Here is a 22210-nt window from a genome sequence, read left to right on the forward strand (position 1 = left end):
GACCCGCACGGAGGACCTTGGATGCGGGGCCCACGCGGCTCGGGCGGCGCGTCGAGGTGCGGGCATAAGAGCAAGGAGAGTGGCTAGTATGTCGGATGCGATCATACCAGCACTAAAGCACCGGATCCCATCAGAACTCCGAAGTTAAGCGTGCTTGGGCGAGAGTAGTACTAGGATGGGTGACCTCCTGGGAAGTCCTCGTGTTGCATTCCTTTTTTTTTTTTATTATTGTTCTGTCCTTCCATTTCGCCGCATTCCTCGGACATTTTCGGGCTTTTCCTCGTGCGCTCGTGGTCGGACGGATAAAACGGTGAGGCGACCCGCACGGAGGACCTTGGATGCGGGGCCCACGCGGCTCGGGCGGCGCGTCGAGGTGCGGGCATAAGAGCAAGGAGAGTGGCTAGTATGTCGGATGCGATCATACCAGCACTAAAGCACCGGATCCCATCAGAACTCCGAAGTTAAGCGTGCTTGGGCGAGAGTAGTACTAGGATGGGTGACCTCCTGGGAAGTCCTCGTGTTGCATTCCTTTTTTTTTTATTATTATTGTTCTGTCCTTCCATTTCGCCGCATTCCTCGGACATTTTCGGGCTTTTCCTCGTGCGCTCGTGGTCGGACGGATAAAACGGTGAGGCGACCCGCACGGAGGACCTTGGATGCGGGGCCCACGCGGCTCGGGCGGCGCGTCGAGGTGCGGGCATAAGAGCAAGGAGAGTGGCTAGTATGTCGGATGCGATCATACCAGCACTAAAGCACCGGATCCCATCAGAACTCCGAAGTTAAGCGTGCTTGGGCGAGAGTAGTACTAGGATGGGTGACCTCCTGGGAAGTCCTCGTGTTGCATTCCTTTTTTTTTTTTATTATTGTTCTGTCCTTCCATTTCGCCGCATTCCTCGGACATTTTCGGGCTTTTCCTCGTGCGCTCGTGGTCGGACGGATAAAACGGTGAGGCGACCCGCACGGAGGACCTTGGATGCGGGGCCCACGCGGCTCGGGCGGCGCGTCGAGGTGCGGGCATAAGAGCAAGGAGAGTGGCTAGTATGTCGGATGCGATCATACCAGCACTAAAGCACCGGATCCCATCAGAACTCCGAAGTTAAGCGTGCTTGGGCGAGAGTAGTACTAGGATGGGTGACCTCCTGGGAAGTCCTCGTGTTGCATTCCTTTTTTTTTTATTATTATTGTTCTGTCCTTCCATTTCGCCGCATTCCTCGGACATTTTCGGGCTTTTCCTCGTGCGCTCGTGGTCGGACGGATAAAACGGTGAGGCGACCCGCACGGAGGACCTTGGATGCGGGGCCCACGCGGCTCGGGCGGCGCGTCGAGGTGCGGGCATAAGAGCAAGGAGAGTGGCTAGTATGTCGGATGCGATCATACCAGCACTAAAGCACCGGATCCCATCAGAACTCCGAAGTTAAGCGTGCTTGGGCGAGAGTAGTACTAGGATGGGTGACCTCCTGGGAAGTCCTCGTGTTGCATTCCTTTTTTTTTTATTATTATTGTTCTGTCCTTCCATTTCGCCGCATTCCTCGGACATTTTCGGGCTTTTCCTCGTGCGCTCGTGGTCGGACGGATAAAACGGTGAGGCGACCCGCACGGAGGACCTTGGATGCGGGGCCCACGCGGCTCGGGCGGCGCGTCGAGGTGCGGGCATAAGAGCAAGGAGAGTGGCTAGTATGTCGGATGCGATCATACCAGCACTAAAGCACCGGATCCCATCAGAACTCCGAAGTTAAGCGTGCTTGGGCGAGAGTAGTACTAGGATGGGTGACCTCCTGGGAAGTCCTCGTGTTGCATTCCTTTTTTTTTTATTATTATTGTTCTGTCCTTCCATTTCGCCGCATTCCTCGGACATTTTCGGGCTTTTCCTCGTGCGCTCGTGGTCGGACGGATAAAACGGTGAGGCGACCCGCACGGAGGACCTTGGATGCGGGGCCCACGCGGCTCGGGCGGCGCGTCGAGGTGCGGGCATAAGAGCAAGGAGAGTGGCTAGTATGTCGGATGCGATCATACCAGCACTAAAGCACCGGATCCCATCAGAACTCCGAAGTTAAGCGTGCTTGGGCGAGAGTAGTACTAGGATGGGTGACCTCCTGGGAAGTCCTCGTGTTGCATTCCTTTTTTTTTTATTATTATTGTTCTGTCCTTCCATTTCGCCGCATTCCTCGGACATTTTCGGGCTTTTCCTCGTGCGCTCGTGGTCGGACGGATAAAACGGTGAGGCGACCCGCACGGAGGACCTTGGATGCGGGGCCCACGCGGCTCGGGCGGCGCGTCGAGGTGCGGGCATAAGAGCAAGGAGAGTGGCTAGTATGTCGGATGCGATCATACCAGCACTAAAGCACCGGATCCCATCAGAACTCCGAAGTTAAGCGTGCTTGGGCGAGAGTAGTACTAGGATGGGTGACCTCCTGGGAAGTCCTCGTGTTGCATTCCTTTTTTTTTTATTATTATTGTTCTGTCCTTCCATTTCGCCGCATTCCTCGGACATTTTCGGGCTTTTCCTCGTGCGCTCGTGGTCGGACGGATAAAACGGTGAGGCGACCCGCACGGAGGACCTTGGATGCGGGGCCCACGCGGCTCGGGCGGCGCGTCGAGGTGCGGGCATAAGAGCAAGGAGAGTGGCTAGTATGTCGGATGCGATCATACCAGCACTAAAGCACCGGATCCCATCAGAACTCCGAAGTTAAGCGTGCTTGGGCGAGAGTAGTACTAGGATGGGTGACCTCCTGGGAAGTCCTCGTGTTGCATTCCTTTTTTTTTTATTATTATTGTTCTGTCCTTCCATTTCGCCGCATTCCTCGGACATTTTCGGGCTTTTCCTCGTGCGCTCGTGGTCGGACGGATAAAACGGTGAGGCGACCCGCACGGAGGACCTTGGATGCGGGGCCCACGCGGCTCGGGCGGCGCGTCGAGGTGCGGGCATAAGAGCAAGGAGAGTGGCTAGTATGTCGGATGCGATCATACCAGCACTAAAGCACCGGATCCCATCAGAACTCCGAAGTTAAGCGTGCTTGGGCGAGAGTAGTACTAGGATGGGTGACCTCCTGGGAAGTCCTCGTGTTGCATTCCTTTTTTTTTTATTATTATTGTTCTGTCCTTCCATTTCGCCGCATTCCTCGGACATTTTCGGGCTTTTCCTCGTGCGCTCGTGGTCGGACGGATAAAACGGTGAGGCGACCCGCACGGAGGACCTTGGATGCGGGGCCCACGCGGCTCGGGCGGCGCGTCGAGGTGCGGGCATAAGAGCAAGGAGAGTGGCTAGTATGTCGGATGCGATCATACCAGCACTAAAGCACCGGATCCCATCAGAACTCCGAAGTTAAGCGTGCTTGGGCGAGAGTAGTACTAGGATGGGTGACCTCCTGGGAAGTCCTCGTGTTGCATTCCTTTTTTTTTTATTATTATTGTTCTGTCCTTCCATTTCGCCGCATTCCTCGGACATTTTCGGGCTTTTCCTCGTGCGCTCGTGGTCGGACGGATAAAACGGTGAGGCGACCCGCACGGAGGACCTTGGATGCGGGGCCCACGCGGCTCGGGCGGCGCGTCGAGGTGCGGGCATAAGAGCAAGGAGAGTGGCTAGTATGTCGGATGCGATCATACCAGCACTAAAGCACCGGATCCCATCAGAACTCCGAAGTTAAGCGTGCTTGGGCGAGAGTAGTACTAGGATGGGTGACCTCCTGGGAAGTCCTCGTGTTGCATTCCTTTTTTTTTTATTATTATTGTTCTGTCCTTCCATTTCGCCGCATTCCTCGGACATTTTCGGGCTTTTCCTCGTGCGCTCGTGGTCGGACGGATAAAACGGTGAGGCGACCCGCACGGAGGACCTTGGATGCGGGGCCCACGCGGCTCGGGCGGCGCGTCGAGGTGCGGGCATAAGAGCAAGGAGAGTGGCTAGTATGTCGGATGCGATCATACCAGCACTAAAGCACCGGATCCCATCAGAACTCCGAAGTTAAGCGTGCTTGGGCGAGAGTAGTACTAGGATGGGTGACCTCCTGGGAAGTCCTCGTGTTGCATTCCTTTTTTTTTTATTATTATTGTTCTGTCCTTCCATTTCGCCGCATTCCTCGGACATTTTCGGGCTTTTCCTCGTGCGCTCGTGGTCGGACGGATAAAACGGTGAGGCGACCCGCACGGAGGACCTTGGATGCGGGGCCCACGCGGCTCGGGCGGCGCGTCGAGGTGCGGGCATAAGAGCAAGGAGAGTGGCTAGTATGTCGGATGCGATCATACCAGCACTAAAGCACCGGATCCCATCAGAACTCCGAAGTTAAGCGTGCTTGGGCGAGAGTAGTACTAGGATGGGTGACCTCCTGGGAAGTCCTCGTGTTGCATTCCTTTTTTTTTTATTATTATTGTTCTGTCCTTCCATTTCGCCGCATTCCTCGGACATTTTCGGGCTTTTCCTCGTGCGCTCGTGGTCGGACGGATAAAACGGTGAGGCGACCCGCACGGAGGACCTTGGATGCGGGGCCCACGCGGCTCGGGCGGCGCGTCGAGGTGCGGGCATAAGAGCAAGGAGAGTGGCTAGTATGTCGGATGCGATCATACCAGCACTAAAGCACCGGATCCCATCAGAACTCCGAAGTTAAGCGTGCTTGGGCGAGAGTAGTACTAGGATGGGTGACCTCCTGGGAAGTCCTCGTGTTGCATTCCTTTTTTTTTTTATTATTATTGTTCTGTCCTTCCATTTCGCCGCATTCCTCGGACATTTTCGGGCTTTTCCTCGTGCGCTCGTGGTCGGACGGATAAAACGGTGAGGCGACCCGCACGGAGGACCTTGGATGCGGGGCCCACGCGGCTCGGGCGGCGCGTCGAGGTGCGGGCATAAGAGCAAGGAGAGTGGCTAGTATGTCGGATGCGATCATACCAGCACTAAAGCACCGGATCCCATCAGAACTCCGAAGTTAAGCGTGCTTGGGCGAGAGTAGTACTAGGATGGGTGACCTCCTGGGAAGTCCTCGTGTTGCATTCCTTTTTTTTTTTATTATTATTGTTCTGTCCTTCCATTTCGCCGCATTCCTCGGACATTTTCGGGCTTTTCCTCGTGCGCTCGTGGTCGGACGGATAAAACGGTGAGGCGACCCGCACGGAGGACCTTGGATGCGGGGCCCACGCGGCTCGGGCGGCGCGTCGAGGTGCGGGCATAAGAGCAAGGAGAGTGGCTAGTATGTCGGATGCGATCATACCAGCACTAAAGCACCGGATCCCATCAGAACTCCGAAGTTAAGCGTGCTTGGGCGAGAGTAGTACTAGGATGGGTGACCTCCTGGGAAGTCCTCGTGTTGCATTCCTTTTTTTTTTATTATTATTGTTCTGTCCTTCCATTTCGCCGCATTCCTCGGACATTTTCGGGCTTTTCCTCGTGCGCTCGTGGTCGGACGGATAAAACGGTGAGGCGACCCGCACGGAGGACCTTGGATGCGGGGCCCACGCGGCTCGGGCGGCGCGTCGAGGTGCGGGCATAAGAGCAAGGAGAGTGGCTAGTATGTTGGATGCGATCATACCAGCACTAAAGCACCGGATCCCATCAGAACTCCGAAGTTAAGCGTGCTTGGGCGAGAGTAGTACTAGGATGGGTGACCTCCTGGGAAGTCCTCGTGTTGCATTCCTTTTTTTTTTATTATTATTGTTCTGTCCTTCCATTTCGCCGCATTCCTCGGACATTTTCGGGCTTTTCCTCGTGCGCTCGTGGTCGGACGGATAAAACGGTGAGGCGACCCGCACGGAGGACCTTGGATGCGGGGCCCACGCGGCTCGGGCGGCGCGTCGAGGTGCGGGCATAAGAGCAAGGAGAGTGGCTAGTATGTCGGATGCGATCATACCAGCACTAAAGCACCGGATCCCATCAGAACTCCGAAGTTAAGCGTGCTTGGGCGAGAGTAGTACTAGGATGGGTGACCTCCTGGGAAGTCCTCGTGTTGCATTCCTTTTTTTTTTATTATTATTGTTCTGTCCTTCCATTTCGCCGCATTCCTCGGACATTTTCGGGCTTTTCCTCGTGCGCTCGTGGTCGGACGGATAAAACGGTGAGGCGACCCGCACGGAGGACCTTGGATGCGGGGCCCACGCGGCTCGGGCGGCGCGTCGAGGTGCGGGCATAAGAGCAAGGAGAGTGGCTAGTATGTCGGATGCGATCATACCAGCACTAAAGCACCGGATCCCATCAGAACTCCGAAGTTAAGCGTGCTTGGGCGAGAGTAGTACTAGGATGGGTGACCTCCTGGGAAGTCCTCGTGTTGCATTCCTTTTTTTTTTTATTATTATTGTTCTGTCCTTCCATTTCGCCGCATTCCTCGGACATTTTCGGGCTTTTCCTCGTGCGCTCGTGGTCGGACGGATAAAACGGTGAGGCGACCCGCACGGAGGACCTTGGATGCGGGGCCCACGCGGCTCGGGCGGCGCGTCGAGGTGCGGGCATAAGAGCAAGGAGAGTGGCTAGTATGTCGGATGCGATCATACCAGCACTAAAGCACCGGATCCCATCAGAACTCCGAAGTTAAGCGTGCTTGGGCGAGAGTAGTACTAGGATGGGTGACCTCCTGGGAAGTCCTCGTGTTGCATTCCTTTTTTTTTTTATTATTATTGTTCTGTCCTTCCATTTCGCCGCATTCCTCGGACATTTTCGGGCTTTTCCTCGTGCGCTCGTGGTCGGACGGATAAAACGGTGAGGCGACCCGCACGGAGGACCTTGGATGCGGGGCCCACGCGGCTCGGGCGGCGCGTCGAGGTGCGGGCATAAGAGCAAGGAGAGTGGCTAGTATGTCGGATGCGATCATACCAGCACTAAAGCACCGGATCCCATCAGAACTCCGAAGTTAAGCGTGCTTGGGCGAGAGTAGTACTAGGATGGGTGACCTCCTGGGAAGTCCTCGTGTTGCATTCCTTTTTTTTTTATTATTATTGTTCTGTCCTTCCATTTCGCCGCATTCCTCGGACATTTTCGGGCTTTTCCTCGTGCGCTCGTGGTCGGACGGATAAAACGGTGAGGCGACCCGCACGGAGGACCTTGGATGCGGGGCCCACGCGGCTCGGGCGGCGCGTCGAGGTGCGGGCATAAGAGCAAGGAGAGTGGCTAGTATGTTGGATGCGATCATACCAGCACTAAAGCACCGGATCCCATCAGAACTCCGAAGTTAAGCGTGCTTGGGCGAGAGTAGTACTAGGATGGGTGACCTCCTGGGAAGTCCTCGTGTTGCATTCCTTTTTTTTTTATTATTATTGTTCTGTCCTTCCATTTCGCCGCATTCCTCGGACATTTTCGGGCTTTTCCTCGTGCGCTCGTGGTCGGACGGATAAAACGGTGAGGCGACCCGCACGGAGGACCTTGGATGCGGGGCCCACGCGGCTCGGGCGGCGCGTCGAGGTGCGGGCATAAGAGCAAGGAGAGTGGCTAGTATGTCGGATGCGATCATACCAGCACTAAAGCACCGGATCCCATCAGAACTCCGAAGTTAAGCGTGCTTGGGCGAGAGTAGTACTAGGATGGGTGACCTCCTGGGAAGTCCTCGTGTTGCATTCCTTTTTTTTTTATTATTATTGTTCTGTCCTTCCATTTCGCCGCATTCCTCGGACATTTTCGGGCTTTTCCTCGTGCGCTCGTGGTCGGACGGATAAAACGGTGAGGCGACCCGCACGGAGGACCTTGGATGCGGGGCCCACGCGGCTCGGGCGGCGCGTCGAGGTGCGGGCATAAGAGCAAGGAGAGTGGCTAGTATGTCGGATGCGATCATACCAGCACTAAAGCACCGGATCCCATCAGAACTCCGAAGTTAAGCGTGCTTGGGCGAGAGTAGTACTAGGATGGGTGACCTCCTGGGAAGTCCTCGTGTTGCATTCCTTTTTTTTTTATTATTATTGTTCTGTCCTTCCATTTCGCCGCATTCCTCGGACATTTTCGGGCTTTTCCTCGTGCGCTCGTGGTCGGACGGATAAAACGGTGAGGCGACCCGCACGGAGGACCTTGGATGCGGGGCCCACGCGGCTCGGGCGGCGCGTCGAGGTGCGGGCATAAGAGCAAGGAGAGTGGCTAATATGTCGGATGCGATCATACCAGCACTAAAGCACCGGATCCCATCAGAACTCCGAAGTTAAGCGTGCTTGGGCGAGAGTGGTACTAGGATGGGTGACCTCCTGGGAAGTCCTCGTGTTGCATTCCTTTTTTTTTTATTATTATTGTTCTGTCCTTCCATTTCGCCGCATTCCTCGGACATTTTCGGGCTTTTCCTCGTGCGCTCGTGGTCGGACGGATAAAACGGTGAGGCGACCCGCACGGAGGACCTTGGATGCGGGGCCCACGCGGCTCGGGCGGCGCGTCGAGGTGCGGGCATAAGAGCAAGGAGAGTGGCTAGTATGTCGGATGCGATCATACCAGCACTAAAGCACCGGATCCCATCAGAACTCCGAAGTTAAGCGTCTCCGAAGTTAAGCGTGCTTGGGCGAGAGTAGTACTAGGATGGGTGACCTCCTGGGAAGTCCTCGTGTTGCATTCCTTTTTTTTTTATTATTATTGTTCTGTCCTTCCATTTCGCCGCATTCCTCGGACATTTTCGGGCTTTTCCTCGTGCGCTCGTGGTCGGACGGATAAAACGGTGAGGCGACCCGCACGGAGGACCTTGGATGCGGGGCCCACGCGGCTCGGGCGGCGCGTCGAGGTGCGGGCATAAGAGCAAGGAGAGTGGCTAGTATGTCGGATGCGATCATACCAGCACTAAAGCACCGGATCCCATCAGAACTCCGAAGTTAAGCGTGCTTGGGCGAGAGTAGTACTAGGATGGGTGACCTCCTGGGAAGTCCTCGTGTTGCATTCCTTTTTTTTTTATTATTATTGTTCTGTCCTTCCATTTCGCCGCATTCCTCGGACATTTTCGGGCTTTTCCTCGTGCGCTCGTGGTCGGACGGATAAAACGGTGAGGCGACCCGCACGGAGGACCTTGGATGCGGGGCCCACGCGGCTCGGGCGGCGCGTCGAGGTGCGGGCATAAGAGCAAGGAGAGTGGCTAGTATGTCGGATGCGATCATACCAGCACTAAAGCACCGGATCCCATCAGAACTCCGAAGTTAAGCGTGCTTGGGCGAGAGTAGTACTAGGATGGGTGACCTCCTGGGAAGTCCTCGTGTTGCATTCCTTTTTTTTTTATTATTATTGTTCTGTCCTTCCATTTCGCCGCATTCCTCGGACATTTTCGGGCTTTTCCTCGTGCGCTCGTGGTCGGACGGATAAAACGGTGAGGCGACCCGCACGGAGGACCTTGGATGCGGGGCCCACGCGGCTCGGGCGGCGCGTCGAGGTGCGGGCATAAGAGCAAGGAGAGTGGCTAGTATGTCGGATGCGATCATACCAGCACTAAAGCACCGGATCCCATCAGAACTCCGAAGTTAAGCGTGCTTGGGCGAGAGTAGTACTAGGATGGGTGACCTCCTGGGAAGTCCTCGTGTTGCATTCCTTTTTTTTTTATTATTATTGTTCTGTCCTTCCATTTCGCCGCATTCCTCGGACATTTTCGGGCTTTTCCTCGTGCGCTCGTGGTCGGACGGATAAAACGGTGAGGCGACCCGCACGGAGGACCTTGGATGCGGGGCCCACGCGGCTCGGGCGGCGCGTCGAGGTGCGGGCATAAGAGCAAGGAGAGTGGCTAGTATGTCGGATGCGATCATACCAGCACTAAAGCACCGGATCCCATCAGAACTCCGAAGTTAAGCGTGCTTGGGCGAGAGTAGTACTAGGATGGGTGACCTCCTGGGAAGTCCTCGTGTTGCATTCCTTTTTTTTTTATTATTATTGTTCTGTCCTTCCATTTCGCCGCATTCCTCGGACATTTTCGGGCTTTTCCTCGTGCGCTCGTGGTCGGACGGATAAAACGGTGAGGCGACCCGCACGGAGGACCTTGGATGCGGGGCCCACGCGGCTCGGGCGGCGCGTCGAGGTGCGGGCATAAGAGCAAGGAGAGTGGCTAGTATGTCGGATGCGATCATACCAGCACTAAAGCACCGGATCCCATCAGAACTCCGAAGTTAAGCGTGCTTGGGCGAGAGTAGTACTAGGATGGGTGACCTCCTGGGAAGTCCTCGTGTTGCATTCCTTTTTTTTTTATTATTATTGTTCTGTCCTTCCATTTCGCCGCATTCCTCGGACATTTTCGGGCTTTTCCTCGTGCGCTCGTGGTCGGACGGATAAAACGGTGAGGCGACCCGCACGGAGGACCTTGGATGCGGGGCCCACGCGGCTCGGGCGGCGCGTCGAGGTGCGGGCATAAGAGCAAGGAGAGTGGCTAGTATGTCGGATGCGATCATACCAGCACTAAAGCACCGGATCCCATCAGAACTCCGAAGTTAAGCGTGCTTGGGCGAGAGTAGTACTAGGATGGGTGACTTCCTGGGAAGTCCTCGTGTTGCATTCCTTTTTTTTTATTATTATTGTTCTGTCCTTCCATTTCGCCGCATTCCTCGGACATTTTCGGGCTTTTCCTCGTGCGCTCGTGGTCGGACGGATAAAACGGTGAGGCGACCCGCACGGAGGACCTTGGATGCGGGGCCCACGCGGCTCGGGCGGCGCGTCGAGGTGCGGGCATAAGAGCAAGGAGAGTGGCTAGTATGTCGGATGCGATCATACCAGCACTAAAGCACCGGATCCCATCAGAACTCCGAAGTTAAGCGTGCTTGGGCGAGAGTAGTACTAGGATGGGTGACCTCCTGGGAAGTCCTCGTGTTGCATTCCTTTTTTTTTTATTATTATTGTTCTGTCCTTCCATTTCGCCGCATTCCTCGGACATTTTCGGGCTTTTCCTCGTGCGCTCGTGGTCGGACGGATAAAACGGTGAGGCGACCCGCACGGAGGACCTTGGATGCGGGGCCCACGCGGCTCGGGCGGCGCGTCGAGGTGCGGGCATAAGAGCAAGGAGAGTGGCTAGTATGTCGGATGCGATCATACCAGCACTAAAGCACCGGATCCCATCAGAACTCCGAAGTTAAGCGTGCTTGGGCGAGAGTAGTACTAGGATGGTGACCTCCTGGGAAGTCCTCGTGTTGCATTCCTTTTTTTTTTATTATTATTGTTCTGTCCTTCCATTTCGCCGCATTCCTCGGACATTTTCGGGCTTTTCCTCGTGCGCTCGTGGTCGGACGGATAAAACGGTGAGGCGACCCGCACGGAGGACCTTGGATGCGGGGCCCACGCGGCTCGGGCGGCGCGTCGAGGTGCGGGCATAAGAGCAAGGAGAGTGGCTAGTATGTCGGATGCGATCATACCAGCACTAAAGCACCGGATCCCATCAGAACTCCGAAGTTAAGCGTGCTTGGGCGAGAGTAGTACTAGGATGGGTGACCTCCTGGGAAGTCCTCGTGTTGCATTCCTTTTTTTTTTATTATTATTGTTCTGTCCTTCCATTTCGCCGCATTCCTCGGACATTTTCGGGCTTTTCCTCGTGCGCTCGTGGTCGGACGGATAAAACGGTGAGGCGACCCGCACGGAGGACCTTGGATGCGGGGCCCACGCGGCTCGGGCGGCGCGTCGAGGTGCGGGCATAAGAGCAAGGAGAGTGGCTAGTATGTCGGATGCGATCATACCAGCACTAAAGCACCGGATCCCATCAGAACTCCGAAGTTAAGCGTGCTTGGGCGAGAGTAGTACTAGGATGGGTGACCTCCTGGGAAGTCCTCGTGTTGCATTCCTTTTTTTTTATTATTATTGTTCTGTCCTTCCATTTCGCCGCATTCCTCGGACATTTTCGGGCTTTTCCTCGTGCGCTCGTGGTCGGACGGATAAAACGGTGAGGCGACCCGCACGGAGGACCTTGGATGCGGGGCCCACGCGGCTCGGGCGGCGCGTCGAGGTGCGGGCATAAGAGCAAGGAGAGTGGCTAGTATGTCGGATGCGATCATACCAGCACTAAAGCACCGGATCCCATCAGAACTCCGAAGTTAAGCGTGCTTGGGCGAGAGTAGTACTAGGATGGGTGACCTCCTGGGAAGTCCTCGTGTTGCATTCCTTTTTTTTTTTATTATTATTGTTCTGTCCTTCCATTTCGCCGCATTCCTCGGACATTTTCGGGCTTTTCCTCGTGCGCTCGTGGTCGGACGGATAAAACGGTGAGGCGACCCGCACGGAGGACCTTGGATGCGGGGCCCACGCGGCTCGGGCGGCGCGTCGAGGTGCGGGCATAAGAGCAAGGAGAGTGGCTAGTATGTCGGATGCGATCATACCAGCACTAAAGCACCGGATCCCATCAGAACTCCGAAGTTAAGCGTGCTTGGGCGAGAGTAGTACTAGGATGGGTGACCTCCTGGGAAGTCCTCGTGTTGCATTCCTTTTTTTTTTATTATTATTGTTCTGTCCTTCCATTTCGCCGCATTCCTCGGACATTTTCGGGCTTTTCCTCGTGCGCTCGTGGTCGGACGGATAAAACGGTGAGGCGACCCGCACGGAGGACCTTGGATGCGGGGCCCACGCGGCTCGGGCGGCGCGTCGAGGTGCGGGCATAAGAGCAAGGAGAGTGGCTAGTATGTCGGATGCGATCATACCAGCACTAAAGCACCGGATCCCATCAGAACTCCGAAGTTAAGCGTGCTTGGGCGAGAGTAGTACTAGGATGGGTGACCTCCTGGGAAGTCCTCGTGTTGCATTCCTTTTTTTTTTATTATTATTGTTTTGTCCTTCCATTTCGCCGCATTCCTCGGACATTTTCGGGCTTTTCCTCGTGCGCTCGTGGTCGGACGGATAAAACGGTGAGGCGACCCGCACGGAGGACCTTGGATGCGGGGCCCACGCGGCTCGGGCGGCGCGTCGAGGTGCGGGCATAAGAGCAAGGAGAGTGGCTAGTATGTCGGATGCGATCATACCAGCACTAAAGCACCGGATCCCATCAGAACTCCGAAGTTAAGCGTGCTTGGGCGAGAGTAGTACTAGGATGGGTGACCTCCTGGGAAGTCCTCGTGTTGCATTCCTTTTTTTTTTATTATTATTGTTCTGTCCTTCCATTTCGCCGCATTCCTCGGACATTTTCGGGCTTTTCCTCGTGCGCTCGTGGTCGGACGGATAAAACGGTGAGGCGACCCGCACGGAGGACCTTGGATGCGGGGCCCACGCGGCTCGGGCGGCGCGTCGAGGTGCGGGCATAAGAGCAAGGAGAGTGGCTAGTATGTCGGATGCGATCATACCAGCACTAAAGCACCGGATCCCATCAGAACTCCGAAGTTAAGCGTGCTTGGGCGAGAGTAGTACTAGGATGGGTGACCTCCTGGGAAGTCCTCGTGTTGCATTCCTTTTTTTTTTATTATTATTGTTCTGTCCTTCCATTTCGCCGCATTCCTCGGACATTTTCGGGCTTTTCCTCGTGCGCTCGTGGTCGGACGGATAAAACGGTGAGGCGACCCGCACGGAGGACCTTGGATGCGGGGCCCACGCGGCTCGGGCGGCGCGTCGAGGTGCGGGCATAAGAGCAAGGAGAGTGGCTAGTATGTCGGATGCGATCATACCAGCACTAAAGCACCGGATCCCATCAGAACTCCGAAGTTAAGCGTGCTTGGGCGAGAGTAGTACTAGGATGGTGACCTCCTGGGAAGTCCTCGTGTTGCATTCCTTTTTTTTTTATTATTATTGTTCTGTCCTTCCATTTCGCCGCATTCCTCGGACATTTTCGGGCTTTTCCTCGTGCGCTCGTGGTCGGACGGATAAAACGGTGAGGCGACCCGCACGGAGGACCTTGGATGCGGGGCCCACGCGGCTCGGGCGGCGCGTCGAGGTGCGGGCATAAGAGCAAGGAGAGTGGCTAGTATGTCGGATGCGATCATACCAGCACTAAAGCACCGGATCCCATCAGAACTCCGAAGTTAAGCGTGCTTGGGCGAGAGTAGTACTAGGATGGGTGACCTCCTGGGAAGTCCTCGTGTTGCATTCCTTTTTTTTTTATTATTATTGTTCTGTCCTTCCATTTCGCCGCATTCCTCGGACATTTTCGGGCTTTTCCTCGTGCGCTCGTGGTCGGACGGATAAAACGGTGAGGCGACCCGCACGGAGGACCTTGGATGCGGGGCCCACGCGGCTCGGGCGGCGCGTCGAGGTGCGGGCATAAGAGCAAGGAGAGTGGCTAGTATGTCGGATGCGATCATACCAGCACTAAAGCACCGGATCCCATCAGAACTCCGAAGTTAAGCGTGCTTGGGCGAGAGTAGTACTAGGATGGGTGACCTCCTGGGAAGTCCTCGTGTTGCATTCCTTTTTTTTTATTATTATTGTTCTGTCCTTCCATTTCGCCGCATTCCTCGGACATTTTCGGGCTTTTCCTCGTGCGCTCGTGGTCGGACGGATAAAACGGTGAGGCGACCCGCACGGAGGACCTTGGATGCGGGGCCCACGCGGCTCGGGCGGCGCGTCGAGGTGCGGGCATAAGAGCAAGGAGAGTGGCTAGTATGTCGGATGCGATCATACCAGCACTAAAGCACCGGATCCCATCAGAACTCCGAAGTTAAGCGTGCTTGGGCGAGAGTAGTACTAGGATGGGTGACCTCCTGGGAAGTCCTCGTGTTGCATTCCTTTTTTTTTTTATTATTATTGTTCTGTCCTTCCATTTCGCCGCATTCCTCGGACATTTTCGGGCTTTTCCTCGTGCGCTCGTGGTCGGACGGATAAAACGGTGAGGCGACCCGCACGGAGGACCTTGGATGCGGGGCCCACGCGGCTCGGGCGGCGCGTCGAGGTGCGGGCATAAGAGCAAGGAGAGTGGCTAGTATGTCGGATGCGATCATACCAGCACTAAAGCACCGGATCCCATCAGAACTCCGAAGTTAAGCGTGCTTGGGCGAGAGTAGTACTAGGATGGGTGACCTCCTGGGAAGTCCTCGTGTTGCATTCCTTTTTTTTTTATTATTATTGTTCTGTCCTTCCATTTCGCCGCATTCCTCGGACATTTTCGGGCTTTTCCTCGTGCGCTCGTGGTCGGACGGATAAAACGGTGAGGCGACCCGCACGGAGGACCTTGGATGCGGGGCCCACGCGGCTCGGGCGGCGCGTCGAGGTGCGGGCATAAGAGCAAGGAGAGTGGCTAGTATGTCGGATGCGATCATACCAGCACTAAAGCACCGGATCCCATCAGAACTCCGAAGTTAAGCGTGCTTGGGCGAGAGTAGTACTAGGATGGGTGACCTCCTGGGAAGTCCTCGTGTTGCATTCCTTTTTTTTTTATTATTATTGTTCTGTCCTTCCATTTCGCCGCATTCCTCGGACATTTTCGGGCTTTTCCTCGTGCGCTCGTGGTCGGACGGATAAAACGGTGAGGCGACCCGCACGGAGGACCTTGGATGCGGGGCCCACGCGGCTCGGGCGGCGCGTCGAGGTGCGGGCATAAGAGCAAGGAGAGTGGCTAGTATGTCGGATGCGATCATACCAGCACTAAAGCACCGGATCCCATCAGAACTCCGAAGTTAAGCGTGCTTGGGCGAGAGTAGTACTAGATGGGTGACCTCCTGGGAAGTCCTCGTGTTGCATTCCTTTTTTTTTTATTATTATTGTTCTGTCCTTCCATTTCGCCGCATTCCTCGGACATTTTCGGGCTTTTCCTCGTGCGCTCGTGGTCGGACGGATAAAACGGTGAGGCGACCCGCACGGAGGACCTTGGATGCGGGGCCCACGCGGCTCGGGCGGCGCGTCGAGGTGCGGGCATAAGAGCAAGGAGAGTGGCTAGTATGTCGGATGCGATCATACCAGCACTAAAGCACCGGATCCCATCAGAACTCCGAAGTTAAGCGTGCTTGGGCGAGAGTAGTACTAGGATGGGTGACCTCCTGGGAAGTCCTCGTGTTGCATTCCTTTTTTTTTTTATTATTATTGTTCTGTCCTTCCATTTCGCCGCATTCCTCGGACATTTTCGGGCTTTTCCTCGTGCGCTCGTGGTCGGACGGATAAAACGGTGAGGCGACCCGCACGGAGGACCTTGGATGCGGGGCCCACGCGGCTCGGGCGGCGCGTCGAGGTGCGGGCATAAGAGCAAGGAGAGTGGCTAGTATGTCGGATGCGATCATACCAGCACTAAAGCACCGGATCCCATCAGAACTCCGAAGTTAAGCGTGCTTGGGCGAGAGTAGTACTAGGATGGGTGACCTCCTGGGAAGTCCTCGTGTTGCATTCCTTTTTTTTTTATTATTATTGTTCTGTCCTTCCATTTCGCCGCATTCCTCGGACATTTTCGGGCTTTTCCTCGTGCGCTCGTGGTCGGACGGATAAAACGGTGAGGCGACCCGCACGGAGGACCTTGGATGCGGGGCCCACGCGGCTCGGGCGGCGCGTCGAGGTGCGGGCATAAGAGCAAGGAGAGTGGCTAGTATGTCGGATGCGATCATACCAGCACTAAAGCACCGGATCCCATCAGAACTCCGAAGTTAAGCGTGCTTGGGCGAGAGTAGTACTAGGATGGGTGACCTCCTGGGAAGTCCTCGTGTTGCATTCCTTTTTTTTTTTATTATTATTGTTCTGTCCTTCCATTTCGCCGCATTCCTCGGACATTTTCGGGCTTTTCCTCGTGCGCTCGTGGTCGGACGGATAAAACGGTGAGGCGACCCGCACGGAGGACCTTGGATGCGGGGCCCACGCGGCTCGGGCGGCGCGTCGAGGTGCGGGCATAAGAGCAAGGAGAGTGGCTAGTATGTCGGATGCGATCATACCAGCACTAAAGCACGGATCCCATCAGAACTCCGAAGTTAAGCGTGCTTGGGCGAGAGTAGTACTAGGATGGGTGACCTCCTGGGAAGTCCTCGTGTTGCATTCCTTTTTTTTTTATTATTATTGTTCTGTCCTTCCATTTCGCCGCATTCCTCGGACATTTTCGGGCTTTTCCTCGTGCGCTCGTGGTCGGACGGATAAAACGGTGAGGCGACCCGCACGGAGGACCTTGGATGCGGGGCCCACGCGGCTCGGGCGGCGCGTCGAGGTGCGGGCATAAGAGCAAGGAGAGTGGCTAGTATGTCGGATGCGATCATACCAGCACTAAAGCACCGGATCCCATCAGAACTCCGAAGTTAAGCGTGCTTGGGCGAGAGTAGTACTAGGATGGGTGACCTCCTGGGAAGTCCTCGTGTTGCATTCCTTTTTTTTTTATTATTATTGTTCTGTCCTTCCATTTCGCCGCATTCCTCGGACATTTTCGGGCTTTTCCTCGTGCGCTCGTGGTCGGACGGATAAAACGGTGAGGCGACCCGCACGGAGGACCTTGGATGCGGGGCCCACGCGGCTCGGGCGGCGCGTCGAGGTGCGGGCATAAGAGCAAGGAGAGTGGCTAGTATGTCGGATGCGATCATACCAGCACTAAAGCACCGGATCCCATCAGAACTCCGAAGTTAAGCGTGCTTGGGCGAGAGTAGTACTAGGATGGGTGACCTCCTGGGAAGTCCTCGTGTTGCATTCCTTTTTTTTTTATTATTATTGTTCTGTCCTTCCATTTCGCCGCATTCCTCGGACATTTTCGGGCTTTTCCTCGTGCGCTCGTGGTCGGACGGATAAAACGGTGAGGCGACCCGCACGGAGGACCTTGGATGCGGGGCCCACGCGGCTCGGGCGGCGCGTCGAGGTGCGGGCATAAGAGCAAGGAGAGTGGCTAGTATGTCGGATGCGATCATACCAGCACTAAAGCACCGGATCCCATCAGAACTCCGAAGTTAAGCGTGCTTGGGCGAGAGTAGTACTAGGATGGGTGACCTCCTGGGAAGTCCTCGTGTTGCATTCCTTTTTTTTTATTATTATTGTTCTGTCCTTCCATTTCGCCGCATTCCTCGGACATTTTCGGGCTTTTCCTCGTGCGCTCGTGGTCGGACGGATAAAACGGTGAGGCGACCCGCACGGAGGACCTTGGATGCGGGGCCCACGCGGCTCGGGCGGCGCGTCGAGGTGCGGGCATAAGAGCAAGGAGAGTGGCTAGTATGTCGGATGCGATCATACCAGCACTAAAGCACCGGATCCCATCAGAACTCCGAAGTTAAGCGTGCTTGGGCGAGAGTAGTACTAGGATGGGTGACCTCCTGGGAAGTCCTCGTGTTGCATTCCTTTTTTTTTTATTATTATTGTTCTGTCCTTCCATTTTCGCCGCATTCCTCGGACATTTTCGGGCTTTTCTCGTGCGCTCGTGTCGGACGGATAAAACGGTGAGGCGACCCGCACGGAGGACCTTGGATGCGGGGCCCACGCGGCTCGGGCGGCGCAGTCGAGGTGCGGGCATAAGAGCAAGGAGAGTGGCTAGTATGTCGGATGCGATCATACCAGCACTAAAGCACCGGATCCCATCAGAACTCCGAAGTTAAGCGTGCTTGGGCGAGAGTAGTACTAGGATGGGTGACCTCCTGGGAAGTCCTCGTGTTGCATTCTTTTTTTTTTTATTATTATTGTTCTGTCCTTCCATTTCGCCGCATTCCTCGGACATTTTCGGGCTTTTCCTCGTGCGCTCGTGGTCGGACGGATAAAACGGTGAGGCGACCCGCACGGAGGACCTTGGATGCGGGGCCCACGCGGCTCGGGCGGCGCGTCGAGGTGCGGGCATAAGAGCAAGGAGAGTGGCTAGTATGTCGGATGCGATCATACCAGCACTAAAGCACCGGATCCCATCAGAACTCCGAAGTTAAGCGTGCTTGGGTGAGAGTAGTACTAGGATGGGTGACCTCCTGGGAAGTCCTCGTGTTGCATTCCTTTTTTTTTTATTATTATTGTTCTGTCCTTCCATTTCGCCGCATTCCTCGGACATTTTCGGGCTTTTCCTCGTGCGCTCGTGGTCGGACGGATAAAACGGTGAGGCGACCCGCACGGAGGACCTTGGATGCGGGGCCCACGCGGCTCGGGCGGCGCGTCGAGGTGCGGGCATAAGAGCAAGGAGAGTGGCTAGTATGTCGGATGCGATCATACCAGCACTAAAGCACCGGATCCCATCAGAACTCCGAAGTTAAGCGTGCTTGGGCGAGAGTAGTACTAGGATGGGTGACCTCCTGGGAAGTCCTCGTGTTGCATTCCTTTTTTTTTTATTATTATTGTTCTGTCCTTCCATTTCGCCGCATTCCTCGGACATTTTCGGGCTTTTCCTCGTGCGCTCGTGGTCGGACGGATAAAACGGTGAGGCGACCCGCACGGAGGACCTTGGATGCGGGGCCCACGCGGCTCGGGCGGCGCGTCGAGGTGCGGGCATAAGAGCAAGGAGAGTGGCTAGTATGTCGGATGCGATCATACCAGCACTAAAGCACCGGATCCCATCAGAACTCCGAAGTTAAGCGTGCTTGGGCGAGAGTAGTACTAGGATGGGTGACCTCCTGGGAAGTCCTCGTGTTGCATTCCTTTTTTTTTTATTATTATTGTTCTGTCCTTCCATTTCGCCGCATTCCTCGGACATTTTCGGGCTTTTCCTCGTGCGCTCGTGGTCGGACGGATAAAACGGTGAGGCGACCCGCACGGAGGACCTTGGATGCGGGGCCCACGCGGCTCGGGCGGCGCGTCGAGGTGCGGGCATAAGAGCAAGGAGAGTGGCTAGTATGTCGGATGCGATCATACCAGCACTAAAGCACCGGATCCCATCAGAACTCCGAAGTTAAGCGTGCTTGGGCGAGAGTAGTACTAGGATGGGTGACCTCCTGGGAAGTCCTCGTGTTGCATTCCTTTTTTTTTTTATTATTATTGTTCTGTCCTTCCATTTCGCCGCATTCCTCGGACATTTTCGGGCTTTTCCTCGTGCGCTCGTGGTCGGACGGATAAAACGGTGAGGCGACCCGCACGGAGGACCTTGGATGCGGGGCCCACGCGGCTCGGGCGGCGCGTCGAGGTGCGGGCATAAGAGCAAGGAGAGTGGCTAGTATGTCGGATGCGATCATACCAGCACTAAAGCACCGGATCCCATCAGAACTCCGAAGTTAAGCGTGCTTGGGCGAGAGTAGTACTAGGATGGGTGACCTCCTGGGAAGTCCTCGTGTTGCATTCCTTTTTTTTATTATTCATTGTTCTGTCCTTCCATTTCGCCGCATTCCTCGGACATTTTCGGGCTTTTCCTCGTGCGCTCGTGGTCGGACGGATAAAACGGTGAGGCGACCCGCACGGAGGACCTTGGATGCGGGGCCCACGCGGCTCGGGCGGCGCGTCGAGGTGCGGGGCATAAGAGCAAGGAGAGTGGCTAGTATGTCGGATGCGATCATACCAGCACTAAAGCACCGGATCCCATCAGAACTCCGAAGTTAAGCGTGCTTGGGCGAGAGTAGTACTAGGATGGGTGACCTCCTGGGAAGTCCTCGTGTTGCATTCCTTTTTTTTTTATTATTATTGTTCTGTCCTTCCATTTCGCCGCATTCCTCGGACATTTTCGGGCTTTTCCTCGTGCGCTCGTGGTCGGACGGATAAAACGGTGAGGCGACCCGCACGGAGGACCTTGGATGCGGGGGCCCACGCGGCTCGGGCGGCGCGTCGAGGTGCGGGCATAAGAGCAAGGAGAGTGGCTAGTATGTCGGATGCGATCATACCAGCACTAAAGCACCGGATCCCATCAGAACTCCGAAGTTAAGCTTGCTTGGGCGAGAGTAGTACTAGGATGGGTGACCTCCTGGGAAGTCCTCGTGTTGCATTCCTTTTTTTTTATTATTATTGTTCTGTCCTTCCATTTCGCCGCATTCCTCGGACATTTTCGGGCTTTTCCTCGTGCGCTCGTGGTCGGACGGATAAAACGGTGAGGCGACCCGCACGGAGGACCTTGGATGCGGGGCCCACGCGGCTCGGGCGGCGCGTCGAGGTGCGGGCATAAGAGCAAGGAGAGTGGCTAGTATGTCGGATGCGATCATAACAGCACTAAAGCACCGGATCCCATTAGAACTCCGAAGTTAAGCGTGCTTGGGCGAGAGTAGTACTAGGATGGGTGACCTCCTGGGAAGTCCTCGTGTTGCATTCCTTTTTTTTTATTATTATTGTTCTGTCCTTCCATTTCGCCGCATTCCTCGGACATTTTCGGGCTTTTCCTCGTGCGCTCGTGGTCGGACGGATAAAACGGTGAGGCGACCCGCACGGAGGACCTTGGATGCGGGGGCCCACGCGGCTCGGGCGGCGCGTCGAGGTGCGGGCATAAGAGCAAGGAGAGTGGCTAGTATGTCGGATGCGATCATACCAGCACTAAAGCACCGGATCCCATCAGAACTCCGAAGTTAAGCGTGCTTGGGCGAGAGTAGTACTAGGATGGGTGACCTCCTGGGAAGTCCTCGTGTTGCATTCTTTTTTTTTTATTATTATTGTTCTGTCCTTCCATTTCGCCGCATTCCTCGGACATTTTCGGGCTTTTCCTCGTGCGCTCGTGGTCGGACGGATAAAACGGTGAGGCGACCCGCACGGAGGACCTTGGATGCGGGGCCCACGCGGCTCGGGCGGCGCGTCGAGGTGCGGGCATAAGAGCAAGGAGAGTGGCTAGTATGTCGGATGCGATCATACCAGCACTAAAGCACCGGATCCCATCAGAACTCCGAAGTTAAGCTTGCTTGGGCGAGAGTAGTACTAGGATGGGTGACCTCCTGGGAAGTCCTCGTGTTGCATTCCTTTTTTTTTTTATTATTATTGTTCTGTCCTTCCATTTCGCCGCATTCCTCGGACATTTTCGGGCTTTTCCTCGTGCGCTCGTGGTCGGACGGATAAAACGGTGAGGCGACCCGCACGGAGGACCTTGGATGCGGGGCCCACGCGGCTCGGGCGGCGCGTCGAGGTGCGGGCATAAGAGCAAGGAGAGTGGCTAGTATGTCGGATGCGATCATACCAGCACTAAAGCACCGGATCCCATTAGAACTCCGAAGTTAAGCGTGCTTGGGCGAGAGTAGTACTAGGATGGGTGACCTCCTGGGAAGTCCTCGTGTTGCATTCCTTTTTTTTTTATTATTATTGTTCTGTCCTTCCATTTCGCCGCATTCCTCGGACATTTTCGGGCTTTTCCTCGTGCGCTCGTGGTCGGACGGATAAAACGGTGAGGCGACCCGCACGGAGGACCTTGGATGCGGGGCCCACGCGGCTCGGGCGGCGCGTCGAGGTGCGGGCATAAGAGCAAGGAGAGTGGCTAGTATGTCGGATGCGATCATACCAGCACTAAAGCACCGGATCCCATCAGAACTCCGAAGTTAAGCGTGCTTGGGCGAGAGTAGTACTAGGATGGGTGACCTCCTGGGAAGTCCTCGTGTTGCATTCCTTTTTTTTTTATTATTATTGTTCTGTCCTTCCATTTCGCCG

At 55.6% G+C, this 22210-nt stretch overlaps 69 non-coding genes and 1 pseudogene across 69 annotated transcripts; all 70 read left to right on the forward strand.

The window, feature by feature from the left end:
* Window positions 1-93: 93 nt before the first annotated feature.
* Window positions 94-212, forward strand: LOC140220787 (5S ribosomal RNA). The gene has a single exon (XR_011896676.1). It is a non-coding gene; the product is annotated as a 5S ribosomal RNA (ribosomal RNA).
* A 198-nt stretch (window positions 213-410) lies between these two features.
* Window positions 411-529, forward strand: LOC140220788 (5S ribosomal RNA). The gene has a single exon (XR_011896677.1). It is a non-coding gene; the product is annotated as a 5S ribosomal RNA (ribosomal RNA).
* Window positions 530-728: 199 nt separating this feature from the next.
* Window positions 729-847, forward strand: LOC140220789 (5S ribosomal RNA). The gene has a single exon (XR_011896678.1). It is a non-coding gene; the product is annotated as a 5S ribosomal RNA (ribosomal RNA).
* A 198-nt stretch (window positions 848-1045) lies between these two features.
* On the forward strand, window positions 1046-1164 carry LOC140220790 (5S ribosomal RNA). Its single transcript, XR_011896679.1, has one exon. It is a non-coding gene; the product is annotated as a 5S ribosomal RNA (ribosomal RNA).
* A 199-nt stretch (window positions 1165-1363) lies between these two features.
* LOC140220791 (5S ribosomal RNA) lies at window positions 1364-1482 on the forward strand. Its single transcript, XR_011896680.1, has one exon. It is a non-coding gene; the product is annotated as a 5S ribosomal RNA (ribosomal RNA).
* Window positions 1483-1681: 199 nt separating this feature from the next.
* Window positions 1682-1800, forward strand: LOC140220792 (5S ribosomal RNA). The gene has a single exon (XR_011896681.1). It is a non-coding gene; the product is annotated as a 5S ribosomal RNA (ribosomal RNA).
* A 199-nt stretch (window positions 1801-1999) lies between these two features.
* On the forward strand, window positions 2000-2118 carry LOC140220793 (5S ribosomal RNA). Its single transcript, XR_011896682.1, has one exon. It is a non-coding gene; the product is annotated as a 5S ribosomal RNA (ribosomal RNA).
* Window positions 2119-2317: 199 nt separating this feature from the next.
* Window positions 2318-2436, forward strand: LOC140220794 (5S ribosomal RNA). Its single transcript, XR_011896683.1, has one exon. It is a non-coding gene; the product is annotated as a 5S ribosomal RNA (ribosomal RNA).
* A 199-nt stretch (window positions 2437-2635) lies between these two features.
* LOC140220795 (5S ribosomal RNA) lies at window positions 2636-2754 on the forward strand. The gene has a single exon (XR_011896684.1). It is a non-coding gene; the product is annotated as a 5S ribosomal RNA (ribosomal RNA).
* Window positions 2755-2953: 199 nt separating this feature from the next.
* LOC140220796 (5S ribosomal RNA) lies at window positions 2954-3072 on the forward strand. The gene has a single exon (XR_011896685.1). It is a non-coding gene; the product is annotated as a 5S ribosomal RNA (ribosomal RNA).
* Window positions 3073-3271: 199 nt separating this feature from the next.
* Window positions 3272-3390, forward strand: LOC140220797 (5S ribosomal RNA). The gene has a single exon (XR_011896686.1). It is a non-coding gene; the product is annotated as a 5S ribosomal RNA (ribosomal RNA).
* A 199-nt stretch (window positions 3391-3589) lies between these two features.
* On the forward strand, window positions 3590-3708 carry LOC140220798 (5S ribosomal RNA). The gene has a single exon (XR_011896687.1). It is a non-coding gene; the product is annotated as a 5S ribosomal RNA (ribosomal RNA).
* Window positions 3709-3907: 199 nt separating this feature from the next.
* LOC140220799 (5S ribosomal RNA) lies at window positions 3908-4026 on the forward strand. The gene has a single exon (XR_011896688.1). It is a non-coding gene; the product is annotated as a 5S ribosomal RNA (ribosomal RNA).
* A 199-nt stretch (window positions 4027-4225) lies between these two features.
* Window positions 4226-4344, forward strand: LOC140220800 (5S ribosomal RNA). Its single transcript, XR_011896689.1, has one exon. It is a non-coding gene; the product is annotated as a 5S ribosomal RNA (ribosomal RNA).
* A 199-nt stretch (window positions 4345-4543) lies between these two features.
* LOC140220801 (5S ribosomal RNA) lies at window positions 4544-4662 on the forward strand. Its single transcript, XR_011896690.1, has one exon. It is a non-coding gene; the product is annotated as a 5S ribosomal RNA (ribosomal RNA).
* A 200-nt stretch (window positions 4663-4862) lies between these two features.
* On the forward strand, window positions 4863-4981 carry LOC140220802 (5S ribosomal RNA). Its single transcript, XR_011896691.1, has one exon. It is a non-coding gene; the product is annotated as a 5S ribosomal RNA (ribosomal RNA).
* A 200-nt stretch (window positions 4982-5181) lies between these two features.
* LOC140220803 (5S ribosomal RNA) lies at window positions 5182-5300 on the forward strand. Its single transcript, XR_011896692.1, has one exon. It is a non-coding gene; the product is annotated as a 5S ribosomal RNA (ribosomal RNA).
* A 199-nt stretch (window positions 5301-5499) lies between these two features.
* On the forward strand, window positions 5500-5618 carry LOC140220804 (5S ribosomal RNA). The gene has a single exon (XR_011896693.1). It is a non-coding gene; the product is annotated as a 5S ribosomal RNA (ribosomal RNA).
* A 199-nt stretch (window positions 5619-5817) lies between these two features.
* LOC140220805 (5S ribosomal RNA) lies at window positions 5818-5936 on the forward strand. Its single transcript, XR_011896694.1, has one exon. It is a non-coding gene; the product is annotated as a 5S ribosomal RNA (ribosomal RNA).
* Window positions 5937-6135: 199 nt separating this feature from the next.
* LOC140220806 (5S ribosomal RNA) lies at window positions 6136-6254 on the forward strand. The gene has a single exon (XR_011896695.1). It is a non-coding gene; the product is annotated as a 5S ribosomal RNA (ribosomal RNA).
* Window positions 6255-6454: 200 nt separating this feature from the next.
* Window positions 6455-6573, forward strand: LOC140220807 (5S ribosomal RNA). Its single transcript, XR_011896696.1, has one exon. It is a non-coding gene; the product is annotated as a 5S ribosomal RNA (ribosomal RNA).
* Window positions 6574-6773: 200 nt separating this feature from the next.
* Window positions 6774-6892, forward strand: LOC140220808 (5S ribosomal RNA). The gene has a single exon (XR_011896697.1). It is a non-coding gene; the product is annotated as a 5S ribosomal RNA (ribosomal RNA).
* Window positions 6893-7091: 199 nt separating this feature from the next.
* On the forward strand, window positions 7092-7210 carry LOC140220809 (5S ribosomal RNA). Its single transcript, XR_011896698.1, has one exon. It is a non-coding gene; the product is annotated as a 5S ribosomal RNA (ribosomal RNA).
* A 199-nt stretch (window positions 7211-7409) lies between these two features.
* LOC140220810 (5S ribosomal RNA) lies at window positions 7410-7528 on the forward strand. The gene has a single exon (XR_011896699.1). It is a non-coding gene; the product is annotated as a 5S ribosomal RNA (ribosomal RNA).
* A 199-nt stretch (window positions 7529-7727) lies between these two features.
* On the forward strand, window positions 7728-7846 carry LOC140220811 (5S ribosomal RNA). The gene has a single exon (XR_011896700.1). It is a non-coding gene; the product is annotated as a 5S ribosomal RNA (ribosomal RNA).
* A 199-nt stretch (window positions 7847-8045) lies between these two features.
* On the forward strand, window positions 8046-8164 carry LOC140220389 (5S ribosomal RNA). Its single transcript, XR_011896342.1, has one exon. It is a non-coding gene; the product is annotated as a 5S ribosomal RNA (ribosomal RNA).
* Window positions 8165-8363: 199 nt separating this feature from the next.
* On the forward strand, window positions 8364-8498 carry LOC140220565 (5S ribosomal RNA; annotated as a pseudogene).
* A 199-nt stretch (window positions 8499-8697) lies between these two features.
* On the forward strand, window positions 8698-8816 carry LOC140220812 (5S ribosomal RNA). Its single transcript, XR_011896701.1, has one exon. It is a non-coding gene; the product is annotated as a 5S ribosomal RNA (ribosomal RNA).
* Window positions 8817-9015: 199 nt separating this feature from the next.
* LOC140220813 (5S ribosomal RNA) lies at window positions 9016-9134 on the forward strand. Its single transcript, XR_011896702.1, has one exon. It is a non-coding gene; the product is annotated as a 5S ribosomal RNA (ribosomal RNA).
* Window positions 9135-9333: 199 nt separating this feature from the next.
* On the forward strand, window positions 9334-9452 carry LOC140220814 (5S ribosomal RNA). Its single transcript, XR_011896703.1, has one exon. It is a non-coding gene; the product is annotated as a 5S ribosomal RNA (ribosomal RNA).
* A 199-nt stretch (window positions 9453-9651) lies between these two features.
* LOC140220815 (5S ribosomal RNA) lies at window positions 9652-9770 on the forward strand. The gene has a single exon (XR_011896704.1). It is a non-coding gene; the product is annotated as a 5S ribosomal RNA (ribosomal RNA).
* Window positions 9771-9969: 199 nt separating this feature from the next.
* LOC140220816 (5S ribosomal RNA) lies at window positions 9970-10088 on the forward strand. Its single transcript, XR_011896705.1, has one exon. It is a non-coding gene; the product is annotated as a 5S ribosomal RNA (ribosomal RNA).
* A 199-nt stretch (window positions 10089-10287) lies between these two features.
* LOC140220411 (5S ribosomal RNA) lies at window positions 10288-10406 on the forward strand. Its single transcript, XR_011896364.1, has one exon. It is a non-coding gene; the product is annotated as a 5S ribosomal RNA (ribosomal RNA).
* A 198-nt stretch (window positions 10407-10604) lies between these two features.
* Window positions 10605-10723, forward strand: LOC140220817 (5S ribosomal RNA). Its single transcript, XR_011896706.1, has one exon. It is a non-coding gene; the product is annotated as a 5S ribosomal RNA (ribosomal RNA).
* Window positions 10724-10922: 199 nt separating this feature from the next.
* Window positions 10923-11040, forward strand: LOC140220527 (5S ribosomal RNA). The gene has a single exon (XR_011896480.1). It is a non-coding gene; the product is annotated as a 5S ribosomal RNA (ribosomal RNA).
* Window positions 11041-11239: 199 nt separating this feature from the next.
* LOC140220818 (5S ribosomal RNA) lies at window positions 11240-11358 on the forward strand. The gene has a single exon (XR_011896707.1). It is a non-coding gene; the product is annotated as a 5S ribosomal RNA (ribosomal RNA).
* Window positions 11359-11557: 199 nt separating this feature from the next.
* LOC140220819 (5S ribosomal RNA) lies at window positions 11558-11676 on the forward strand. Its single transcript, XR_011896708.1, has one exon. It is a non-coding gene; the product is annotated as a 5S ribosomal RNA (ribosomal RNA).
* Window positions 11677-11874: 198 nt separating this feature from the next.
* LOC140220820 (5S ribosomal RNA) lies at window positions 11875-11993 on the forward strand. The gene has a single exon (XR_011896709.1). It is a non-coding gene; the product is annotated as a 5S ribosomal RNA (ribosomal RNA).
* Window positions 11994-12193: 200 nt separating this feature from the next.
* On the forward strand, window positions 12194-12312 carry LOC140220821 (5S ribosomal RNA). Its single transcript, XR_011896710.1, has one exon. It is a non-coding gene; the product is annotated as a 5S ribosomal RNA (ribosomal RNA).
* A 199-nt stretch (window positions 12313-12511) lies between these two features.
* LOC140220822 (5S ribosomal RNA) lies at window positions 12512-12630 on the forward strand. The gene has a single exon (XR_011896711.1). It is a non-coding gene; the product is annotated as a 5S ribosomal RNA (ribosomal RNA).
* Window positions 12631-12829: 199 nt separating this feature from the next.
* On the forward strand, window positions 12830-12948 carry LOC140220823 (5S ribosomal RNA). Its single transcript, XR_011896712.1, has one exon. It is a non-coding gene; the product is annotated as a 5S ribosomal RNA (ribosomal RNA).
* A 199-nt stretch (window positions 12949-13147) lies between these two features.
* Window positions 13148-13266, forward strand: LOC140220824 (5S ribosomal RNA). Its single transcript, XR_011896713.1, has one exon. It is a non-coding gene; the product is annotated as a 5S ribosomal RNA (ribosomal RNA).
* A 199-nt stretch (window positions 13267-13465) lies between these two features.
* On the forward strand, window positions 13466-13583 carry LOC140220528 (5S ribosomal RNA). The gene has a single exon (XR_011896481.1). It is a non-coding gene; the product is annotated as a 5S ribosomal RNA (ribosomal RNA).
* Window positions 13584-13782: 199 nt separating this feature from the next.
* LOC140220825 (5S ribosomal RNA) lies at window positions 13783-13901 on the forward strand. The gene has a single exon (XR_011896714.1). It is a non-coding gene; the product is annotated as a 5S ribosomal RNA (ribosomal RNA).
* A 199-nt stretch (window positions 13902-14100) lies between these two features.
* LOC140220826 (5S ribosomal RNA) lies at window positions 14101-14219 on the forward strand. The gene has a single exon (XR_011896715.1). It is a non-coding gene; the product is annotated as a 5S ribosomal RNA (ribosomal RNA).
* A 198-nt stretch (window positions 14220-14417) lies between these two features.
* LOC140220827 (5S ribosomal RNA) lies at window positions 14418-14536 on the forward strand. The gene has a single exon (XR_011896716.1). It is a non-coding gene; the product is annotated as a 5S ribosomal RNA (ribosomal RNA).
* Window positions 14537-14736: 200 nt separating this feature from the next.
* LOC140220828 (5S ribosomal RNA) lies at window positions 14737-14855 on the forward strand. The gene has a single exon (XR_011896717.1). It is a non-coding gene; the product is annotated as a 5S ribosomal RNA (ribosomal RNA).
* Window positions 14856-15054: 199 nt separating this feature from the next.
* LOC140220829 (5S ribosomal RNA) lies at window positions 15055-15173 on the forward strand. Its single transcript, XR_011896718.1, has one exon. It is a non-coding gene; the product is annotated as a 5S ribosomal RNA (ribosomal RNA).
* A 199-nt stretch (window positions 15174-15372) lies between these two features.
* On the forward strand, window positions 15373-15490 carry LOC140220498 (5S ribosomal RNA). Its single transcript, XR_011896450.1, has one exon. It is a non-coding gene; the product is annotated as a 5S ribosomal RNA (ribosomal RNA).
* Window positions 15491-15689: 199 nt separating this feature from the next.
* Window positions 15690-15808, forward strand: LOC140220830 (5S ribosomal RNA). Its single transcript, XR_011896719.1, has one exon. It is a non-coding gene; the product is annotated as a 5S ribosomal RNA (ribosomal RNA).
* Window positions 15809-16008: 200 nt separating this feature from the next.
* On the forward strand, window positions 16009-16127 carry LOC140220831 (5S ribosomal RNA). The gene has a single exon (XR_011896720.1). It is a non-coding gene; the product is annotated as a 5S ribosomal RNA (ribosomal RNA).
* A 199-nt stretch (window positions 16128-16326) lies between these two features.
* Window positions 16327-16445, forward strand: LOC140220832 (5S ribosomal RNA). Its single transcript, XR_011896721.1, has one exon. It is a non-coding gene; the product is annotated as a 5S ribosomal RNA (ribosomal RNA).
* A 200-nt stretch (window positions 16446-16645) lies between these two features.
* LOC140220535 (5S ribosomal RNA) lies at window positions 16646-16763 on the forward strand. Its single transcript, XR_011896488.1, has one exon. It is a non-coding gene; the product is annotated as a 5S ribosomal RNA (ribosomal RNA).
* Window positions 16764-16962: 199 nt separating this feature from the next.
* LOC140220833 (5S ribosomal RNA) lies at window positions 16963-17081 on the forward strand. Its single transcript, XR_011896722.1, has one exon. It is a non-coding gene; the product is annotated as a 5S ribosomal RNA (ribosomal RNA).
* A 199-nt stretch (window positions 17082-17280) lies between these two features.
* On the forward strand, window positions 17281-17399 carry LOC140220834 (5S ribosomal RNA). Its single transcript, XR_011896723.1, has one exon. It is a non-coding gene; the product is annotated as a 5S ribosomal RNA (ribosomal RNA).
* A 199-nt stretch (window positions 17400-17598) lies between these two features.
* Window positions 17599-17717, forward strand: LOC140220835 (5S ribosomal RNA). The gene has a single exon (XR_011896724.1). It is a non-coding gene; the product is annotated as a 5S ribosomal RNA (ribosomal RNA).
* Window positions 17718-17915: 198 nt separating this feature from the next.
* LOC140220836 (5S ribosomal RNA) lies at window positions 17916-18034 on the forward strand. The gene has a single exon (XR_011896725.1). It is a non-coding gene; the product is annotated as a 5S ribosomal RNA (ribosomal RNA).
* A 199-nt stretch (window positions 18035-18233) lies between these two features.
* On the forward strand, window positions 18234-18352 carry LOC140221050 (5S ribosomal RNA). The gene has a single exon (XR_011896940.1). It is a non-coding gene; the product is annotated as a 5S ribosomal RNA (ribosomal RNA).
* A 199-nt stretch (window positions 18353-18551) lies between these two features.
* LOC140220415 (5S ribosomal RNA) lies at window positions 18552-18670 on the forward strand. The gene has a single exon (XR_011896368.1). It is a non-coding gene; the product is annotated as a 5S ribosomal RNA (ribosomal RNA).
* A 199-nt stretch (window positions 18671-18869) lies between these two features.
* LOC140220837 (5S ribosomal RNA) lies at window positions 18870-18988 on the forward strand. The gene has a single exon (XR_011896726.1). It is a non-coding gene; the product is annotated as a 5S ribosomal RNA (ribosomal RNA).
* A 199-nt stretch (window positions 18989-19187) lies between these two features.
* LOC140220838 (5S ribosomal RNA) lies at window positions 19188-19306 on the forward strand. Its single transcript, XR_011896727.1, has one exon. It is a non-coding gene; the product is annotated as a 5S ribosomal RNA (ribosomal RNA).
* Window positions 19307-19505: 199 nt separating this feature from the next.
* Window positions 19506-19624, forward strand: LOC140220839 (5S ribosomal RNA). Its single transcript, XR_011896728.1, has one exon. It is a non-coding gene; the product is annotated as a 5S ribosomal RNA (ribosomal RNA).
* A 200-nt stretch (window positions 19625-19824) lies between these two features.
* LOC140220840 (5S ribosomal RNA) lies at window positions 19825-19943 on the forward strand. The gene has a single exon (XR_011896729.1). It is a non-coding gene; the product is annotated as a 5S ribosomal RNA (ribosomal RNA).
* Window positions 19944-20142: 199 nt separating this feature from the next.
* On the forward strand, window positions 20143-20261 carry LOC140220841 (5S ribosomal RNA). The gene has a single exon (XR_011896730.1). It is a non-coding gene; the product is annotated as a 5S ribosomal RNA (ribosomal RNA).
* Window positions 20262-20461: 200 nt separating this feature from the next.
* Window positions 20462-20580, forward strand: LOC140220457 (5S ribosomal RNA). Its single transcript, XR_011896410.1, has one exon. It is a non-coding gene; the product is annotated as a 5S ribosomal RNA (ribosomal RNA).
* Window positions 20581-20778: 198 nt separating this feature from the next.
* On the forward strand, window positions 20779-20897 carry LOC140220516 (5S ribosomal RNA). The gene has a single exon (XR_011896468.1). It is a non-coding gene; the product is annotated as a 5S ribosomal RNA (ribosomal RNA).
* A 199-nt stretch (window positions 20898-21096) lies between these two features.
* LOC140221051 (5S ribosomal RNA) lies at window positions 21097-21215 on the forward strand. The gene has a single exon (XR_011896941.1). It is a non-coding gene; the product is annotated as a 5S ribosomal RNA (ribosomal RNA).
* A 198-nt stretch (window positions 21216-21413) lies between these two features.
* Window positions 21414-21532, forward strand: LOC140220458 (5S ribosomal RNA). The gene has a single exon (XR_011896411.1). It is a non-coding gene; the product is annotated as a 5S ribosomal RNA (ribosomal RNA).
* Window positions 21533-21732: 200 nt separating this feature from the next.
* On the forward strand, window positions 21733-21851 carry LOC140221063 (5S ribosomal RNA). The gene has a single exon (XR_011896954.1). It is a non-coding gene; the product is annotated as a 5S ribosomal RNA (ribosomal RNA).
* Window positions 21852-22050: 199 nt separating this feature from the next.
* On the forward strand, window positions 22051-22169 carry LOC140220842 (5S ribosomal RNA). Its single transcript, XR_011896731.1, has one exon. It is a non-coding gene; the product is annotated as a 5S ribosomal RNA (ribosomal RNA).
* The last annotated feature ends 41 nt before the right edge of the window (window positions 22170-22210 follow it).

This window comes from Setaria viridis, chromosome 8, assembly GCF_005286985.2.
Source record: "Setaria viridis chromosome 8, Setaria_viridis_v4.0, whole genome shotgun sequence".
In the NCBI taxonomy this organism is placed as follows: domain Eukaryota; kingdom Viridiplantae; phylum Streptophyta; class Magnoliopsida; order Poales; family Poaceae; genus Setaria; species Setaria viridis.